The sequence below is a fragment of the Nothobranchius furzeri genome, chromosome 10 (genome assembly GCF_043380555.1).
Source record: "Nothobranchius furzeri strain GRZ-AD chromosome 10, NfurGRZ-RIMD1, whole genome shotgun sequence".
Lineage (NCBI taxonomy): Eukaryota > Metazoa > Chordata > Actinopteri > Cyprinodontiformes > Nothobranchiidae > Nothobranchius > Nothobranchius furzeri.
The window spans coordinates 72796104-72812437 of NC_091750.1; the positions used below are offsets into that span (position 1 = coordinate 72796104).

The following is a 16334-nucleotide window of genomic DNA, read 5'->3' on the forward strand; positions in this document are numbered from 1 at the left end:
AACCGGTGACAAAGGGCAGCCCTGGCGGAGTCCAACCCTCACTGGGAACAGGTCCGACTTACTACCGGCTATGCGGACCAAACTCACGCTCCTCTGGTAAAGGGACCCTTAACAGAAAGCCACCCACCCCATACTCCTGGAGCATCCCCCACAGGGTGCCCCTGGGGACACGGTCATAAGCCTTCTCCAAATCCACAAAGCACATGTGGATTGGTTGGGCAAACTCCCATGCCCCCTCCATCACCCTTGCAAGGGTATAGAGCTGGTCCACAGTTCCACGGCCAGGACGAAAACCACATTGCTCCTCCTCTGTCTGAGATTCAACTATCGATCGGACCCTCCTCTCCAGTACCTTGGAGTAGACCTTTCCAGGGAGGCTGAGGAGTGTGATCCCCCTATAGTTGGAACACACCCTCAGGTCACCCTTCTTAAAGATGGGGACCACCACCCCGGTCTGCCACTCCCTAGGAACTGCCCCCGATGACCACGCAATGTTGTAGAGACGTGTCAACCATGACAGCCCTACAACATCCATAGCCTTGAGATACCCAGGACGAACCTCATCCGCCCCCGGGGCTCCGCCGCTGTGTAGTTGTTTGACTACCTCAGCAACTTCTGCCCCCGAGATCGGACAGTCCACCCCCAGGCCTCCCAGCTCTGGTTCCTCCTCGGAATGCGCATTGGTGGGATTGAGGAGCTCCTCAAAGTATTCCTTCCACCGTCCGACTATAGCCTCAGTTGACGTCAGCAGCTCCCCATCCCCACTGTAAACAGTGTGAGCGAGTTGCTGCCTTCCTCTCCTGAGGCGCCGGACAGTTTGCCAGAACCTCTTTGGAGCCGATCGATAGTCTTTCTCCATGGCCTCACCAAACTCCTCCCACGCCCGAGATTTTGCCTCGTCTTTTTCCTGTCAGCATGACTGGAAACATGGGCACCCAGCCGCCTCTTCTTTTATGGAAGATGTTTATTTAATCCGTCATCGTGAACGTCAAACCCAGCTTGCCTTCCTGCCTCACATCAGTAGGAAGTCAGACTGGTGTTCCCCGTGATCCCAAAATCCAGTCAGATTCTCCTGTTACTCCCGTCAGCAGAGCGGAAAACATCAAACTCATGCTTTGAGTATATCTGAATTACCAGCGGTTACCATGGAGATGATGAGGACTTTTGGGGTGGGGGAGTTGGCTAGTGTAATAAAAACATGTTTCTGTTTAGCAGGTGAGGATTCAGCGTAGGAGGCGTGAGGAGAGGGTCAGAGGAACGTTTTCAACGTGATCAGAATCGGCATCTAAATTCCATTTTCCGGTGAGTTTCAGGATTTTCCAGGATTTACTTCCAGGATCATTTCTACATGCAGGAACTGCAGAAACCAGGGACTGTTGTACTTTCCTGTCATAAAGGAGTGATACCCTTGTGTTATGGGCTGTTACGTATTCACGATGGATCCAGACCATAATAAGGAGACCAGCACTAATCCAGTCTAGAGGACAGCGCTCTAAGGGAGGAAAGATTCAGCTTTTATAGTTAGACTTATCAGATAAAACCATTTTAATAACTCTGACTTTTAAATCTCTAATTTATAAATAAAACACTTGTTGACGGTTTGGGAGCGATGAGAAGCAGGCGGGAATGTCATGTTGAAGCTTATTGTCCCAAAACTGTTTCAACACCATGAAGACGATAAAACAAAGTCCTCACGTCTTTCTGGGACAGAAAAGTCCCCCTTAGATCAGAGGTCCTCAGCGTTTACCTGATTCAGTCCCACCGGAAGCTGCTCTTCCTGACTCCTTGACTGACTAACAGGAAGCTGTTACTTCCTGTTTAAAAAGGTTCTTCCTCTCCACTGTCACCCTGTGCTTCCTCAGGATGGAGTCAGTCGCAGATCAGCCATCAGCAGATCTCCTCAAACCGAAAGCCTTCTGATTAAAGGTAAATAAATGATATTAACTGATCCAATCTGCCACTCAGGTGCTTGTGAGTAAATGTGCGCTCTTAGCATATCCATGATTCCCAAATGGAATTAGAAGTCATCTCCATGCGAGGCTGAATGAGCTTTCCTTAAAGAGACATTATTTGATCATTTCAAGCCCCGCTAGGGCTTGTGGAGATGATCAAAAGTTGTTTCTGACTTCTTTAAAGGCACTTGGAGAATGAACTCGTGATGCATGGAGTCCCAGCCACGGGAATTTTATATTAATTAGACATTTGTGGCAAAGGAAACGCCTGACCGTTTGTCTCGAACGCGAAGCTTTACATCAGAATTTTTATTTTGTGAAATGGGGTAATTCAAGTCCCGATAATCACAGGGGTCCTATCCAGTCAACGACTCCATTCACTTCCACTGCAGCACGGCAATTTTCTCCACAGAAATCCATTTTACTCCTGGAGAGGAGGGAACTGGTGGGTGCTGAAAGCCAAATTTCCCCGGAGGGTTGGGACATTTTTAAAATCACTTGTACTGGAACGCATCCAGCATGTTGTCAGTCAGAAGAGGCTGACCATTGGAACATAACTGTGTGCACTCAGAGGAACAAATGTGCTCCGAGGTTAGAAGGGTCAACGGCGGGAAAGATCTGGGAATGATTCGGATCCTGACCGGAAACCGAACCCGACAAAAACCTGTGAGGGGAGAAATGCTGAATGTCGTATTTTCAACCTATAAATCATATTCATGTCCGTCAGCAGGCTGGTCGTCTACTGGGATTTGAACCCACAAGCATCTCTGGGGTTTACCTGGTGGCTCTGCAGACGTTCCTGACCCCTAAAGGTCAGAAGATGCTTTGATTTAGAGTAAAAAATGAGATTTGTTTTTCTCCAGCAAACATAAAATTTCATTTAGAGATTTACCCCTCCAAAGGCATGATCCTTGAAGTGTTTCATTTATTTTATTTCAACATGAGTAAAAGTTTTTAAACAAAAGTCCAAAAGCATGTGAAGAGCAAAAGACACGATTAAAAACTCGTGTGACTCTGATCCGAACCACAGCTTGCTTTTCCTTCTCCGTCCTCCGGAGACCCGAACAGAACCCTCACCGTTTACCGAACACGCAGGAGTTCTGCCTCTGAGCACCTTCTCACGTGACAAACTACTTCTGTGATGGGCAGGGCAATTTAAATGATAATAATGTCTCTGAGAAATTAATTTTGATGTGTATCTGGCAAGCGAAGCCATGCTATCACAGCGAGGCAGATGGCACCACACCAAGATAAAGCACTCATTATTTTTCAATTAAATCCCTGGTTTGTGTCCAAATAAGAGCTGCAGACAAGGAACCAGAACCCAAAGTGTTTCACCGGGCTTTCCCTTCCAGCGGATAAAAATAACTGTTGTCTCGGTAAGTCCTGAGCTTATTTAGTACAGTTAATGGTTTAGTGAACATAAGGAAGGCTGGTGGAGATTCTGGGTAACCAGCATCTTTAGAGTGGAGGGGTCTATTGGGGCAATAAGAGGTCTTGTATATAAGAAGGTCCTTCATGTGTTTTAAGATGTACTTTGTACTTCATTTTAAACTTTACAGGCTAGCAGTGGTCCCCGAGGGCCGGTATCCAGCATGTTTTAGGTGATTGACCTTTTCATCAGGCTCTGCAGAATCACCTGCTGATTAAAATCAGGTGTGTTGAAGCAAGAAAACAGTAAAGCATGCTGGATATGGGCTCTCGGGGATGGAAGTTGGGGATCCGTGGGCTACAGGTTGTAGTTCTAACAGTGGTACTGAAGTCTGCAGTCAGGTCAGGAGCAATAACTCCTATTTCACCTGGAATCAAAAGGAAAAAGTTGCTGGTCACCCAGAGCTTAATGTCTTTCAGGGAAACTTGTAGTTTGGTAAACCAATGAGAATCATTCAGCTTCACGAAGGAATTGAGTCAGGTGTCATCAGCAAAATAGCAAAGGTTCCTGTTGTGGCGGACAGTGCCCGCCTGTTACAGGAGGGCTGCAGGTTAACCCTTCCTGCCTGCTCGTGGTGGCCGGTGGTGCCTGTGCTTAGCAGCCTCTGTCTCTGTGTCCGAGGGCAGCTGTAGCCACAACGTAACTCATCACCATCAGTGTGTGAATGTGTGTGTGCACGGACAAGTGATTCATTGTAGTGTAAAGTGCTTTGAGTCCTCTGATCCTGAAAAGCACCATACAAGCACAGGTAATTTATCGTTAAATTATACATAAAAGGAGAATGAATAGATTGGGCCCAGCTCAGAACTATGTGGAACTCCGGAACTCACTGTAGTGGATCAAGAGGACATATTGACACCATGTTCAAATTGAAACCTGTCAAGTCCCTGGTCTGGCCCAGCAGTAGTGCGTTACTAGTCTTGGGGTGAAACTGGATGACAGACTCAAAATAATCCCACAACCCTAACCCTCACAACGTGATTGTGAGGTCCTGTTTCTTTCAGCTGCATCGGTGTCTTAAGTTTTCCAACATGTTTGAAATTCCTGCAAAACTAAAGTGAAGCCCTCAAACTCAGGAATTGGGAACGCTTGTTCATGTTTCAAGGACTTTCCTTCACGTCCTCGTTAGTGCTGATGACAGCCTGGTGGAATTAGTGAGGCTTCATCAGCCGTTCGCGTTTCACTGAGGTGAGGAGTTCCTCCTACTGAAACCCGTTCTAAACTCAGAAACTAAACGTTAGAAACTTTACCAAAGGCTTCATCAAACTGGTGAGGGATCAAAGAACTGAAATGTTTGGCAAAAGTCTATGGTCCTGTCTGTAACCCACAGCGTCCACGGCACCCACAATGAAACCTGAGGCATGCCTCAGGAGCCCACACCGAAGGTGCTTCAGACATGTTTCAGGGCAGAAGCAGGATTCGCCGGGGAGATAAGACCTCACAGTTCCTCTGAATGAGCTGCAGGAGGTTTGGAGACCTCTGGCTAAGCTGTTGTCCTCACTGGGTGGATGGATGAGTCATGAACAGCATCGTAGTCTGCACATGAAAAGGTTTTATAGCGCTCTGGCAGCATTCATCTTTTTTATTTTTGTGGCATAAAGAGACGTTGTAAATACAACACTCACATAAATGTTGTGAATGTTTGACATTTATGGAAAGTAGCTCCATTATTCTTTAACTTGCTGCAGTTCTTCACATTTGCAGTAAAATACGGTTAAATATGAAGGATCTGAACAGAATATTGGAGGTAAAATAACGAGCAACGTCCAAATCCGGCCAAACTCTCTATGGAAGCTTGTTCTGTTAAAATAGAGTTCATCTAAAGTTGTGATTGGTAGCAGTCATAGCTCACGGGCCCTCTGGAAAATTTCCTTTCACTAATCAGAGTATTTATGTTTATGTTTATTTATTTAGCAGACGCTTTTATCCACAGCGACTTACAATTTATAACCTATAACCTGTAGGGCATGTTGTGATCTGTGGGGGGAACCGGAGAACCCGGAGGAAACCCACGTGTGCATGAGGAGAACACGCAACTCCACGCAGAAAGGCCGCAGCCGAGTTTCGAACCAGCAACCTTCGTGCTGCGAGGCAACAGTGCTAACCACTGCGCCACCATGCAGCCCAGAGTATTTTAAAACTAAAAGGTCAGGTGAAGGTAAATGATCTTCTGCACGAGGGCCTGTAGCTGCAGCTGCCTTCCACACCCACCCGGGTCCGCGGGCCATCGTGGACGCCAACAACCACTCAGCTGGTAGAAGGCAAACGGAGGTGAGCGGGAACTCCAGGCAAGGTCATCTGTGGGTCCAGATGGGCCGGTTCAGCCCGACTACACAGAAAGGCACATTATCAGATGGCTAATCGATGCCCCGAGGCTCCTGTCGATCCTTCTCAGGATTATTCTTATCATTCCAAAAAGGTGATGATATTGATTTTCCCAGGCTGTGGCTGAGAGTGTTTATGTGTTTGACTGATAACATCTGAACAGGCAGAAGATCGCCTGTCAGTCACCCAGGGAGGCGGAGGCAGACAAACAGGAGCAACAGAAACTAAACAAATGAACATTTTCATGTTTGTAAAAAAGAATCATCTCATTTTCTCCTGATCCGACTCACCCGTCCGTCTCCCGCCCCATTCCAACCTCACAGCAAGCTCCCTTAGCTCCTCCCTCAGAAGTGGAAGCCCCTTCCCCAGCTAGAGATGGAGATCCACTCAGATTCCCTGGTCTGGGTTGGAGTTAGGGTTTGGTTTAAGGATCCGGTGTTGACCAGCAGCCTCCGGTGGTTACTGGGATTCTGAGTTTGTTAATGAACTGAAGATAGTTGTTGATCATCCTGCAGGAGTGGATAATTTGATTTTACACCTGATTAACTTCCTTCAGGGAGATTTCAGAACATGCTATTGATTCTAGCTGGAGATCCAAGCTCCTCTGGGCTTTTCTAGTCATCAAACTGAGGCTGAGCGAGTCCGTCGGGACAAAACGAGATGAGTCTAAGGAGCTGATGCAATTCTTCTCCATGTGACCAGATCGTGGTTTTGTTTTCCTCCCGTTGATTTGAAGAGGTTCTGCTGTTTTATTTCTGAAGGATTAATGAGTTTAACCTGACTCTGTCTCTTTTGTTGTGTTTTTGGTCCTTGTTTGATGGTGGGCCGTGGATCTGGGGCTCCAACAACAGATTATTTAGAGTAAATATTCATTATGTGAACTTGAGTGGGTTAGAAGGGCAGCAGAACCTGAAACACATCCCGTGTCAGTGTGTCTTCGGGCAGCTGGAGCTGGGATGTAGCCGGAGCAGGAGAGTACTAAAATGTCCTACTTAAGTACAAGTACCAATACTTTGATGAGTTTTTTTTTCAAGTACAAGTAAAAGTACTTGCGTCAACTTTACTCAAGTAAAAGTTAAAAGTATCGTAAATTAAATGTACTCAAAGTAAAAGTTACTTAGTTATTTTTGTCAGCGTAAGGCTGGCTGTACCTAAGTAGTGCAAAATCACAATACCAGCTGAAAACACACTTGAGTGTGTGTGCGCGCACATGCACACGCACACACACACACACACATGGCAAAGCCGTTGGGGAAACGCATGTCAAAGACGGTACCGAGTCCGACAACCGAACCGAGCAGAATACGGATGCAACACTGGTGCAGGCTTCAACCTGCAGGAGAGGGAGGGGTAAGCAGCGAGTGCATCACTGGGACCGGTTAGACTTTTTGAGTGAAACTGCGGGAAAATTGTGGCTGTTTAACGTCCTCATTACTCCCCCCCCCCCCCCCCCCCCCCCCCCCCCCGGGTGAGCCGTGGTGCTCGAGCAGGTGTCTCTCTTTCTGTTCCGATGCTGCGATGCTCAGTATTTCTAATTTATTAAGCCCAGATTTGTTTTACTCAGCGATGGATTTGACAGAAAATGTGGTGAAGTTCAATTCTTTTAAAAAACGTACTCAAGTAAAAGTAAAAGTGCAGATTTTTAAAACTACTTAAAAAGTAGAAATACCCAAAAAAGCTACTCGATTACAGTAACGTGAGTAAATGTAATTGGTTACTTTCCACCTCTAGATAGCCACCAGTAATACCACCAGCGTATGAACGGATGAGCTGTAAAGTGCTTTAGAGTCCTCTGACTATACAAGTGCGGGTGATCATATATATTAGCATGCCTGCTGCCTTGGGTCACTCTGGTCTCTCTCTTTATTAATAATGATTTTATTAATGAGCGCCTTCGTTTCCAGCTGATTTATGGCTGCATGTTTTTATGAGTCTGTCCTGCCGTTGCCTCAGACTCTCCACCTATAACAGCGTCCGACAGCCGAGACTTAAAGCTGCTGTCTGCTTTTGTGGAGGGATGTGTTTGTCCAGGCGGTAAAGTATTGAACTGCGTGACGCGCGTGTCAGGGTGAGGCGGGAGGCGCTAGTTAACCCGCCGTGATGAACTGCTTTAATGTCATTTGTCCGGCAGCAGACTGTGAAGCTCTGCTAGAGTTTTGCACCAGGAGGGGAGTAAAAATGCCTCAGACAGCAGAGACAAGTGCAAGAGGTCAGATTTATTTCTGGCATCCATCACATCTCCTACAGCCAACAGGAGTGGAGCCGGAGCCGGAGCCACCTTAACCCTCTGAGGGGAGAGGAGCTTCACAGGAGTTAAACGACTATTTAGTTTATTAGTTTATTATTATTACTAAAAGCAATTTTTTCTCATTCATGTAAGAAGAAAAAAAAAACAGAAAAAGTCCAATGTGCAACAACAATTTTGTTCATTCATCATAAAAAAACTGGTGTGAAGAATCAAGATAGAAACTAACTGTCTTGATTGGTTGCCATGGTAACTACAGTGGCTCATTGAGGCCACCATGATAAATACCAATGAAGGGTTAGAATCACCATGGTAACCACAAGCAGCTCGTTAGAGGAACCATGGTAACAACCACTGGCATCTTTGGGTCACCATGGCAACCACTAAGACTTTAAAAGACTAGTGGCTCGTTGAGGTCAACATGGTAACAATCAGTTGCTCATTAGGGTCACCATGGCAACCACTAACAGTTTAACTGGGCTGCCAAGGCAACCATGCGTGGCATCATGGCAACTATTCGTCGGCTGTCATGGTCACCATGGTAACCAGACACCAAGACAACAAGTTGACACGTCAGCTTTGACCCATCCAGAACCTCATGATCGTTCTTCACATCGCCGCTGCCTTTGTTTTTGTTTTCTTCCCAAAAACATGACATTGGTTTTAAATAACGTGTTTACCCAAAACACGTGAAAGACTCCTCGTCGCACTCCGGTCAGATTTATTAGACTGAAGTCATTTCACACCTTACTCTTGTAAAGGCCGCCGTGGAGCTGCGGTGGCGGCGGCCCGAGGACCGCCCGTGCAAAGATGCAGCTAATAAAGCTGCGAGCAATCTTTGCTCTAGCAGTAAAACCACGCAGCAGCGACTTGTTTCATTTGACCTCCTCCATCACACTGACTGATTTGCTCCACAAAGTTCATTACTGCAGAAGATAAAGCAACCGTCTTCTGCTGCACCACCTAAACTTTGCGTCTTCAGTAAAAGCACAGAGATGCTTGTTTCCAACAGGACCCTTTGGTTCAACGTGTCTCAGATAGTTCATAAATAGCTCGATTCAGCAACAGGAAGTGCTTGATGAGACAAGATTCCTCCCATTAGAAGGCCAGATGACCTCAGGACCTCCAGAAAGTATAATCTGCTGCTTTTTACATCCAACACAAGAAGACGGAGGACGTTGTCCTCAGGAGGATTTCATTCCCCACTGATGCAGCTGCTGTGGTGTTGTTCAGGAGGTCCATCACTCATTACCTTTAATTGTTTTCTGTTTGTCAGCAACAGCTTCTCCTCTCCTCAGACTTTTTCAGATTGTATCTAACATCAAACCTTCACACACATCCTGGACAAGCCACGTCAGACCATCCTCATCAGGGGCGGCGTTAGGCCCGGCTACTTGGGCTGAAGCCCCGGATGTTTAATGAAAAGCCCCGCATCTAAATCGTGGAAGTAACATGCAGTACCAAAGTCCAACAGAGAGGGAGCAGCTGGCAGTAGTTTGTATACAGCCTGCCTGAGCCTCCACCACTGAAGAAGAAGCCCTTCAGCAGCCGGCTTCTTCTGCACTCTCTGCCTGAAAGGCATGAGTGAAGATGGACATAAGGACGTTTTTTAGACCAAAAGTACAACGACAGAACCCCAGCTTTGATGAGACTGGTGTTGACTCAGGTTTGTGAGTCTTATTTGAAAACATTTGTTGTGCTGCTGGTTTGCCTAAAGTTAGCTTATCAGGTAAAGTTGTTGGAGAAAGAAAGGGAATATTTACTATCATCTCACACTAAACACTAACAGGAACAATACTCTGCCCTGAATATGCTTAATATGTAGCTTCAGATTAAACATTATGTGGTACAAGACATATATATATATGATGTTGACTAGTGCGTGTCACGTGTGTGTGTGCGCGCGCGCGTGCGCGTGTGTGTGTTAAGCCCCGGATCTTCTTCAGTCCTAAATCCGCCCCTGATCCTCATGACGACATTCTACCTGCAGGAGGCGCTGTTTACGGAACGCTCTGAGTGTGTTTTACCGGCGGTGTTTCAGACCTGTCCCACCGGGAGACCTCCACGCAGATCCAGGACTAAATCACATCTGGTCCAGGAACACCTCGGAGACCCTCAGAAGCTTTACCTGCAGCAGCATAACTAAAGGGATGGTCCAGGGGCACAGGTCATTTAGATGTTTGTAACAGAAGTGATTTAATGTGTGAAGAATGACGTTTTCTTCTTTTTGTCCAGCATCCCGTGCTGGTTCAGCACTGGCGCACCAGCTAAACCAGCACCAAACACAACTGCACTGGTCTCGGTTGCTTTTTCCAGCTTGGACACAAGTTTGAGACAGAAAGTCAGTTGGAAGTTCACTAAACTGGTGATTCGACACTTTACTCAGGAGGCAAACAGACGTGAAAGTTGTGAGATAATGGTGATGAGGAGGAAACAAGCAGATCTCACATCTCCAACTAAAAGAACCCAGAATGGTTCCAGACGCCTGCGGCTCTTCTCAGATTTACGGGTTTTGCTCTTAGACCGTCTAGTGAAATGAAAGCGAACGTTAGCAGCAGCCTGGGCCCAGTCCCATTTTAGACTAAATCTCACACCTGGTGCAGCTTCGTGCTGCAGCTGAGGTAAAACTGCACGTAGCAAGTTGAGTGCAGAATCTTAGTTTGATGGAAAACTGTCAATGAAATGGAAAATCCGGGAGTGTAAATCCCTGGAGCAGGGTCAGAGGACCCCATCGCTGTAGAGAGATGTAACGTCTAAGAAATGCTTGCAGGGAGGAAATGTTCCTGGTTTCTGGTGGCTCCTGCCTCTGATGGAGGGCAGATCAGACAGAAAATGAATCACCACAGAAGAAGAAAACGACGGGAGGGTCATGTTGAATCAGAACACTCAGAGAGCCGTGCGGGCTCCAGTCTTCCAGAACAATAACGAGTTAACATAAAACGCATGCAGAGGTAAACATCTGACATGAAAGATAACTCGCCCCGAAGATGAAGAAGAGGCAGCACGAGGAGGCAGCACGAGGAGGAGGAGGAGGAGGAGGAGGAGGGCTGGCTGGAGACGTCCTATCTCACTGAGGAAGTGACAGGAAGTGGAGCTCAGCCTCCCGGTTGGATGCTGCAGCCCAAAGAGGAGCTAACGGGTTGGTTCCGGTTCTCCTTCAGCTCCAGCACCAACTTCTCCTATCTGGGTCCAGTTGCTGCTGCAGCATCACATCACAGGACTCATTTGGGGTTTTCAGCCTCATCATCCACGCGGTTCTGACTACAAATGAATATTTGATGTTGTGTGAGATCAGGTGGAAGTGAACCAGCTGCCACGAGTTTCCAGCATCATCCAGGAGCGTGTCTGACTTTAGGAAGGAAGGAATTTCCTTCTGAGGGGAAATAAATCCTCCAGTATGAGTCATCTTTGTGGAAGTAAATCCATAAACGTTTGTTTGTTAGACGTTAGGGTTAAAGTGACAAAAATCCGGGATGCAAGTAAACATTCCACTCCAGGAGTTCCCAGTCAAAGGTCCAGGTCTGACCTACATGAGGTCAGAGGTCAGGAATAACCACCGTTGGCTTTGAGCATAGTGTGCTCAGTAGGTTCATTTAAAATGTTCAAGCCTGACAGAACAACAAAATGAAAATTCCCACGTTCCTATTTTCCTCTCAGAGCGTCTGGAGCGTCTGGACGATCATCTGGATCCTTCGGCTGTGACTTTGAGGACCACAGAGACAGTGTCCCCACTGTAAATAGTGTTGGTAGTGCACTGCTTTCCCTTCCTGAGGGGGCCACCTGACAGCACTCTTTCTTCAGTTTGACAGCATCCCTAACCACCGGTGTCCACCAGCGGCTTTGGTGATTGCAGCCACAACAGGCACCGACGATCCTGCGGCCACAACTTTGGTCGGCTGCCTCAACATTGGAGGCACAGTACCGGGCCCATTCAAACTCAGTGTCTACCGCCTCCCCTGGAACGTTTTGGAAGTTCTGTCGGAGGTGGGAAATGTGAATTTAAAACAGATTTTTTTTCTAAAAGTCTCATTTTAGTTTAAGTGGAAGTTTTACTGAGACAGGATCGGTGACGGGAAAAGAAGCTGGAATCTCACTGGGAAGTTTCTAAAGACTAAATCTTTGGTTTCAAACAAAGTAAATTGGTATAAAAGAAGAACCACAGATGAATTATGAGATTTGTGGAAACATTTCTCGTTGTTGGAAAGTTCAGCTTCATTTTGTAGCAGATTTGGAGATGATCTGATTTGTCTTTGTCTCTAAACAAGACATGAAGTTTTATAATGAGAGATGAGTACTACTACTACCACTACTACCACTACTACCACTACTACCATGGACGTAATTTTGAGGGGGAAGGGGGGGGGGGGACAGGGGGGACATGACCCCCCACTTTTTCCAAAGTAAAGTTTTGACCCCTGCACTTTTTACCATCCAAAAACAATATTACACTATACTAAAGTGACACTGGTTGAGCTCTAGGACCAAGCAGAAAACAGCCATTTGTGTTGAAGCCTGTTTCCCATTAGAACATACTGTAAAGACCCCCCCCCCGTGCCCCCCCCCCCACTTCTAAAGCGAAAATGACGTCCATGACTACTACTACTGCTACTACTACTACTACTGCTACTACTACTACTACTGCTACTACTACTACTACTGCTACTACTACTACTACTGCTACTACTACTACCACTACTACCACTACTAGTACTACTACTACTACTACTACTACTACCACTACTACCACTACTACTACTACTACTACCACTACTACTACTACTACTACTACTGGGGCGACGGTGGCACAGGAGTTAAGTGCTCACCCCGTAATCGGAAGGTTGCAGGTTCAAGTCCCGCTCAGTCTGTCGCTGTCGTTGTGTCCTTGGGCAAGACACTTAACCCACGTTGCCTGCTGGTGGTGGTCGGAGGGACCGGTGGCGCCAGTGCTCGGCAGCCTCGCCTCTGTCAGTGTGCCCCAGGGCAGCTGTGGCTACATCGTAGCTTATCACCATCAGTGTGTGAATGTGTGTGTGAATGGGTGAATGACTGATTGTGTTGTAAAGCGCCTTGAGGGGTTCCAGGACTCTAGAAGGCACTAAATCAAATACAGGCCTTTTACCATTTACCACTACTACTACTACCACTACTACTACTACTACCATTACTACTCCTTTTTTTAATTTTTTTTATTTTTATTTATTTATTTATTTATTTACCGTGTCCTGTCTGGCTGTGAAGCAAGCAGAATTGATGTCTGAATGAAGGTAACAAGCCTTACAGATTTATTCTCAGGTGGAGCATCAAAGCGTCTGCTTTTAATGTCACGCCTGATACTTAAAACTTTATTGTTATGTTGTTGAATGCTTTGTAATTCCGACCAGACACGGAGACAGAGGTGAAAGAGAAAGGAAAAGAAAAGGTGGGGAGAGGGGGGGGTCCACAAAAATAAACAATGAACAAGAGTCTGCTTCTAGACCTGCAGAAAAAGACAAAACAAAAAAAAAGGGACACAACAACAATACAACAAGATCTAGCTATCACTGCGTCAACTTGATGAAAAAAATATATAATCAACATTGTTTAACTGAAGAATCACGATAATAAATCACAGTGCATTAAGTGCCCACCATAATCTTAAGACCTGTGTTTAACGTGCCCAAGCCCATACTTTTGAGAGCACCATGTGAGCACCTGTGTGTGTACACGCACTTGTTTATGTAAGGTTTCTCTATAGGAGCGTCCAACAGAGAGTGTGAGGGACCACAGATCTGCCCCCCAAAGATGTGCAGGAGACGGGGGGAGCTCCAAGTCCCAGAGATCCAGGCGCTGCCCCAGAACACAGGAACCCCAAGGAGACTGCAACAAGGAAGGCCCCCGCCCCCCTCGAGAGGCACAGAGGATCGCCCCGGGGGGCCACAACCAGCAGCCGGCAGAGTCCCGGGAGACATCAGCGGCAAGCCCACAGGCCCGCCCGCAGCCTCCCACCCCCTAGCCGGCCGAGCCCGGGACCCAGGGGTGACCACCCCCGCCGGGGACCCAGCAGAGCCCAGGGACCCAGACCCCACCAGGCAGCCACCGGGATCTATCAGGCAGATGCCAAAATCTTAAACCCCCAGAACCGGTTAACACAAACACTCAGGCAGACCATGGCACAACCCCTCACACCAGGTGTGGCAGGGGGAGGGGGGACAAAGATCTATATCATCAAGAGAAGTCCCAGGAGAGGGGAGGAGTCAAAGGCCCCACCTGACATATACAGTCATACACAAACACAGTCACACACTCCCTCCCTCATGCTCACACATACACATACAACCCAAGACTTACAAAAATGCATGCCGGACACCCACTCATGCTCCCCATACACACGCTATTCACTCTGGTCCCGGTACTGCTGCACATGGGGTACAACCATCACCGGTAACCAGAGTTTGACCCTTTCTGCTGGGGTGCTGATGAGCATGCTCCCCCGCCCAACGCTGAGCACAGCAACCCACCACCCCAGACCCCAACCAGACGGCCAGATCTCCCTCCTAGCCTCCATCCCCAGGAAGCCAAGCAACAACAGAGGTGGCTAAGACGTAATGGACGTAATTTTGGGGTGGGGGGCGGGGGGGACATGTCCCCCCCACTTTTTCCAAAGTCAAGTTTTGACCCCTGCACTTTTTACCATCCAAAAACAATATTACACTATACTAAATTGACACTGGTTGAGCTCTAGGACCAAGCAGAAAACAACCATTTGTGTTGAAGCCTGTTTCCCATTAGAGCATTCTGTAAAGACCCCCCCCCCCACTTCTAAAGCGAAAATGACGTCCATGACTACTACTACTGCTACTACTACTACTACTACTACTACTACCACTACTACTACTACTACTACTACTACTGCTACTACTACTACTACTACTACTACTACTACTACTACTGCTACTACTACCACTACTACTACTACTACTACTACTACTGCTACTACTACTACTACTACTACTACCACTACTACCACTACTACTACTACTACTGCTACTACTACTACTACTACTACTACCACTACTACTACTACTACTACTACCACTACTACCACTACTACTGCTACTACTACTACTACCACTACTACCACTACTACTACTACTACTACTACTACTACTACCACTACTACTACTACTACTACTACTACTACTGGGGCGACGGTGGCACAGGAGTTAAGTGCTCACCCCGTAATCGGAAGGTTGCAGGTTCAAGTCCCGCTCAGCCTGTCGCTGTCGTTGTGTCCTTGGGCAAGACACTTAACCCACGTTGCCTGCTGGTGGTGGTCGGAGGGACCGGTGGCGCCAGTGCTCGGCAGCCTCGCCTCTGTCAGTGTGCCCCAGGGCAGCTGTGGCTACATTGTAGCTCATCACCATCAGTGTGTGAATGTGTGTGTGAATGGGTGAATGACTGATTGTGTTGTAAAGCTCCTTGAGGGGTTCCAGGACTCTAGAAGGCACTATATCAAATACAGGCCTTTTACCATTTACCACTACTACTACTACTACCACTACTACTACTACTACCACTACTACTACTACTCCTGCCTCCCTGACTGTGTCTCTCCCCTGCCCTTGCTTAGTCCCTATTGGTTTCACCTGCCCGTTGTTTACCTGCCCATGTGTTCCTCATTGTTTCCTTGAGTAGTTATACCTCCCGTCTTGTTTGAGTCTTTGTCGGATCATTGTTGTTTGTTGTCAGCGTTGTTTTGTTCTGTCATTCCTGCTCTGCCATTAAACCATTTTTACTTTATCTGAGCCTGTATTTTTGCCTCCTGTCAGCTCCTCCACACATGGTCCGCCGTCATCCACATCCTCAACGTGACACTACTACTACTACTACTACTACTACTAATAATAATAAATCAATTAATTACTACAATAATAATAATAATAATAATAATAATAATAATGTTTTATTGCTATAATGAAGGTTTCATTAACAGATTACAAGAGTGATGCTGATTTGATGACAAAAGTTAACGTTCAGTTTAATTTTATATGTCTGACATCTCATCAAACCTCGGATTCAGTCATAAAGACATTCGTTTTTCTGGCTGGCCTGGTTCACACCCCCCACCTGTAGGCATGTGGTAGATGAATGAATGAATCCCAGATCCAGGAGACTAAAAGGATCTTCCTCCATGGGGAATCCAGCCTCAGCCAGAGGAGCTTCATCATCGATGGGGAGCTCAGAGTGAAGTCGTGCTCCTCCTCAGCTGACTGATCCGATCTTCCTTCAGTCAGAACCACCTGGCTTAGTGACTTTGGGTCAGAGGTCAACAGATAATGGAGTGGGAGAAATTTAGGGTTTAAATGACTGAGTTCTTATCAGGACCCTTCGGATCAGCCCT

The 16334-nt window shown here is 46.9% G+C and overlaps 1 long non-coding RNA gene across 1 annotated transcript in view; it reads right to left on the minus strand.

The window, feature by feature from the left end:
• LOC139072319 (uncharacterized) overlaps positions 1–16334 on the minus strand; it is a 46036-nt gene that overhangs the window by 29332 nt on the left and 370 nt on the right. The window lies entirely within an intron of this gene.